Source organism: Candoia aspera, chromosome 1 (genome assembly GCF_035149785.1).
Source record: "Candoia aspera isolate rCanAsp1 chromosome 1, rCanAsp1.hap2, whole genome shotgun sequence".
NCBI lineage: Eukaryota > Metazoa > Chordata > Lepidosauria > Squamata > Boidae > Candoia > Candoia aspera.
Genome location: NC_086153.1, coordinates 28,632,952 through 28,638,580, shown reverse-complemented (window position 1 = coordinate 28,638,580; position 5,629 = coordinate 28,632,952).

Below are 5,629 nucleotides of genomic sequence, written 5' to 3'. Positions count from 1 at the left end.
TTTATGCATCTATTAATGATACAGGAAAAAAGACTACAAGAACTGGATCAGATCAAAATTTTGTACAAACCAGTGTCTTGCATTCCACAGTGGCCAACCTAGCACCTTCAGGAACTCCACAAGCAAAGCAAGTAGGCAAAGCATCTCTTATGCTCCCCTTCAGTCAGCCCTTCAAGGGAAGCCAGGTGAGGGAACAGACAATGCAGGGACTACTGGAATTCTACTTTACTGTTATCGGGTAGAATAACAGAATCTTGGAAGTCTGCCAGAATATTCTCCTGCCCCTTCTTATACCAAACAGAATCAAGGTGGTGTTATCTTCATTTCTTTCGCTCCCCTTCTTCTTTCCCAGGACTGAGTTTTTTTACTTAATGGCTCATACATTCTTTCTTCAAGGCTATCTTGGTACTTCTCTACACCTTCCTCCCAACAACTGATGTTGAAAAGCACATAGCTATCATGACTAAGAGCCATTGATAGACCTATCCCTCACTGGATTTTTACTAATCCCCTTGGAACAATGCTGTACTGTATTGTGTGAAATCTTTTTTGTTTATTTTTTTTCTGACCTGAATCTATAGTGCTATCCAATGACTTTACTAGATTTCAAAACTATGAGGGAGAAAGAGTGGAAGACACTGTTCATACAACATGACCAACCCAATGATCCCATTCCCTGGTCAAGTCACCAACAACAATTGATCTGCAAAGGCCAGGTTCATCAGCTGGCTGGTATGTTTTTTAAGTCCTTCTAGACTCCACTAAGGAGATGCCCTTCCTGCCGTATTTTTATTTTGGAGATTTGGTAGTAGGGGATGAAATTGAAATTTTCACAGATTCATGATCTTCCTAAGACTTTATCTTGATCACAGATGGAGTAAAAGGTAGGTAAGTAGCCTGTATGACATGGAGGATGCTAGATGATGGGGTAATTAGTTTAACCCCAAACAAGACTAGGTCAACTAATCTCTGGGTTAACTGCTAGATCAGTTAACTAAGCTTTGGTGTTTGTATGATTTGCCTACAGAACCCATGACCCAACACAATTAAGGCTATTGGGCAAACAGTGTTAGAAAAAGACTTTTTATCTGCTTGCTCAGCATGCTGAATATACTAAATTATAACATACTTATCAGTATTGAAGGTCTTGGCCTTCATTAGATACCCTAATCTCAGTTTATTCACAATCCATTTGTGAGTTCAGCCAAGTCTCACCCACTATGCTGGTTTATGACCGGAATAAAGATTTGATTGATTCTCACCCAGTTTGATGATGCCACTTTTCTAGGGGCATGCACAAAATAGAAAACGCTTCCATCTCAAAAGAAAATATTCCATCTCAAGACTTTCATCACACTGCCTTGAAGCGGCCACAGTTCAAAGGAACAAAAATGATCAAACAGAGTTTGGTACAGTTTTAAATGTTCCTGCCATGGGAAACAGTAGGACTGAGTACAAGCCTTCTGCTCCCTTCTTTTAATGCAGGATCACATGAATAGGTACAAGAAACAGTTCATACTGAATCTACCAGCAAGCCAGCTTGCAGAAAGATTGGAAGTAATTTGTTTCATCCTCCTCTTCCTATGCTGCCTTTCTTGAACTCAAAGACATCCATAATAATGTGTTATTTCTTTGGCTTAGGAGTATGATCACTGAAAGGAATGTGAGATTACAACTAGGCTGACTGAGTTTTTTATCTTTCACCCAGGGTACAACTTTTTCAAAACAATTACCTTCTCTGGGGCAGGTAGGACAACCCGGCAGAAAATAAACTGCAAACAGTCCGTAAGTTCCAATCAGTCCACTTTAAAAAGATGTTTCAATGTAGAATAATTTAAACCTATGTTGATTATACCTAAACCTTATTTTGCAGTCAGACAACTGTTGCCCACCACCCCAGCAGACATTCCCCTTCAGATTCACTATGGTTTTTTTTCCTTTTCTTTTCAGCTACCAAAAACAAACAAAAGAAAAATTTTGCTGTTTCAGCCAGAAGAGAAGGGAAGGGAAGAGAGGAGAGGAGAAGAGAGGAGAGGAGAAGAGAGGAGAAGAGGAGCCTGAGGGAGAGGCCCCACCCTGGAAAACAATCCCTTCCTGCCTGGCTGCCAGCATTTACATCCTAAATGTAAACTACATTTAACAGAACCAAAGTTAATTATGAGTCATGTGCAGATCCTTGCTCAGCCAAAGTACTATTCTTTTCACACTCAAAGTGCAAAAGAGGCAGAGAAACTGCAGTAAATAGGTAAATCCAACATGTTCAAACATCCTTTTGTAAAAAAATGTGCTATGGTCTGCATCAAGAAAAACTAAGAGCATGAATAGAGTGCACACACACTTAAGTTTAGTAGATCAACTAAAGTCTTCTGAATTTTTAAATGCCCTCTGAAATCTCCACAAACAAATGGAGACAAGAGAATGCAAAGAATGCAATGATGCATGAACGCCCAAAAAGGACTCACCAGGCCAATCAACCAGAATTACTCTTTACTTTTCTCTTTGCATGCAGAATCAAAAATATTTATGGTATGCTGAGTTTAGGTGTCCATGTGCACTCTGTGCATGCTCCCTTGTTTTGGTGATTGTGGATCCTTCAAAGTGCTTTTGCAGATGAAGACCATTACAGATATATATGATAGTATCATGATTCTCAGCATTGAAAGAACATGCACAGAATGTACACACAGACCAAAGCTCAGAAGCCTAGAACTCTTCACATTTTCATTTTGCCTGACACTTGTATTTGAACTGCAGTACAACTGCACACATACATGCATACCTTTGATGTTTAAAGCTGCAGCATTTCACCTGCATTTCTTCTGAAGGCAGCATTAACCTACTCATATATATAAGCTAACTTCCCCACAAGAATCTTTTCAAAATATAGTAACATGAAATGGAATGGTGAATGGAGAATAGTCCTTTTTTTTCCCTTCTATCTGTGCTGTGTGGTCTGCTCCTGCATGTATGTGTATGTGTATGAGTACATGTGATTTCAGAGCCAGTATACTCTGTTTGACTCAGCTGGTTCAAGGACTGGGATCCTGCAGTATCATCCTTGGCCATGCATTAAGTTAGGGAGGCCATGGCAGTGGAATTAAAAGAAGGTGAGGAGCCAAGAAAAAGATGTGGATGAACAAGATGGAAGAAGAACTAGATAAACCCCAAGGGAGTCTCATCCAGTGTGAGACTCACTCAGTGCTTCCTCAAGAGCTGAAAGAGAAGCCAGGCAAGCCACATGAATCTCATCCAATGTGCATCTCTCAGGTGTCTTGAGTCAGGGATTCAATCCCTTTCTGATTTGCTCCAGTGAGTAAGCACCTGGCGTTGAGTTTGAGCTAGCTGAACTCACCCCTTAACATCAGTCATAACTGGGCAGTCAGCAGGGTTAGGCTACTGCCAGCAGTTGGAGAGTGAGGGGAAGTTCCCCTCTAGTGACAGGTCAGGGAATTCTAGCAAGGAGAGGTCACCTTAAAGAAGACAAGTAGCCATATCATCCAGCTTAAGTGTCATCACATCACACACTCAGGAGACTAATGTCTAAATCAGGATGCTAGTTAGTAGGCAAAATACAGTTGGATAACCATTGCCAATCTTCCAGCCCCTGGCACTGGATACCCAAAAGCAGAGCAGGTCTGTCCCCTCAACCTCTTCTGGCTTGCTCAGGAAGTACATAATGGAGTGTTACGTGCTGCTGGCTGAGTCGATAGACAACCTCTCTCTTCTTCCTGGCAACATGCAAAAGATGCTGCTGCAGACTGGCTTGGTATGCTTGGGTTTGCCAGAAACAGTCCCATGCCAGAACTGGGATCCTGACGACTACTGCCAGCAGACAACCCAACCACTCCTCTCAGCTGCAGTCTAGTCTTCTTTCCTCTACCTGAGCCACTTCTACAACTAGGTACTCTCTCCATCAAAGACAATCATCGGTACAGGTGATTATCTGCTTTCCCTCATCCATGGATTACATAGCTAGCAGACATGAATGCTTGTCCTGAAACCACTACACAACTCCAGTGTAAAATCAAGCTGCCAGTGCTTTTCCATTCTTGAAATCACTTTTTCCTCTAGTACATCCAAGGAATTTCCTAAGAACCAAGGGCAGAATCTAGATAACAGTGGCTAGGTCTGCACCAGAGATTTTCCTTGAAGTACAGAAAAGGCAAAAGTACAGAAATTACCTCTATAACTGAGTCTCCACAACTGAGTCTCAAGGATACATCTATGTTTTATCAGGTCATTCACAACTCCCTGATGCTCAAGCAGCCACTGAAGAAAAGGCAGGTTTCACACAGTGGGGCACATCCGGAGAGATCAAGTGTCAGGATAGGACACCTGATATGGACTTTGTCTAGCCTCTATCTCTTCATTTCAGTTGAAATAAGTAGTGCTGTTATGGCAATTGTGCTTAAGAACACTGGTGATAGCCTTGGGATGATCCTAGTGCTCTTCCCCCACCCTCCAACTGTCCCACACGATCAAAATAAGTTTGTAAGGAACTGCATCTATGGATTGCCCTTCTCGAGTTGGACCCACTTTCCATGAGCATGAAAACTCAGTTGAAACTGGCTACCCAGATAGGTAGCTCTCCACCATGTGGTTCATGGCTATGGTCTCCTCATCTGTTATGTCAGACACATCCAGCACCCTGGCATGAAACAGCACCTGCACCTGCCTACATTTGGGACTGCATTGTGGGGAATATTGGAGCCTACAAGAGAAGACATTCCAGTATTCTTATCCCATCCCACCAATATGTCCAGCTGAACTGGACCAAATGTTTGAGGTGACATGGACATGTGCCAGAAACAGCATTACCTGCATGCTGAAGATGGTATTTGAGGGAATCAGACAGTCAAGTGTAACTTGATGGAGGAGGAACCACAATTCTACACCTTGCTCAGTGGATCACCATGCAAAGCCATTATCTTCACAATACCGTAGCACATATTACTGTATGTCTGATGCCTTTGGACCCCCTTGCAACTTGTTGGCTGCTTCAGTCACTGCACAGGCATCTTACTTAGCTTGAGATGACACCTGGATGATGGCTAACAAAAGGTGCTTAAGCACTGCCTAGGTCAAAAGTTGCTTGGCTATTGCAGGAATAGTGGACATGGTACTAAAATCAAACCTCCTTCCAGCAATTGCCCTTCTCCTTGACTAGCAAACCATGGCATTGTCCTCCCTCTGATTACATGTTTTTTAAGGAAGGATGTTGAGAAGGTGGTCAGCCTGAAGTTTCAGAGAGCCCTAGAAGAAGTAGATTACCTGGACCCCTTCCATTCAAGATTCAGACCTGGCCATAGTACAGACAGCACTGATCACACTAGTTGATTACATTTGGCAGGCTTGGGATGGGATTGATGCATTTATCTTGGCCCTCCTTGATCTCTCTCAGCAGCTTGCAGTACCACTGAACACAGTATCCTTCTGGGCCAGCTTAGAGAATTGGGAGTGGGAAGCACGGTACTATGATGTTTCTCGTCCCTTTTCTAGGGCCAGTTCCAATTGGTGTTGGCAAAGAGGAGAGATCAAGCACAAGGCTTTGTGGGGTGTCTCCGGGCTCTACTCTCTCCATGCTGTTATTGAACACCTACATGAAGCCCCTGGGTGAGATCATCTGTTA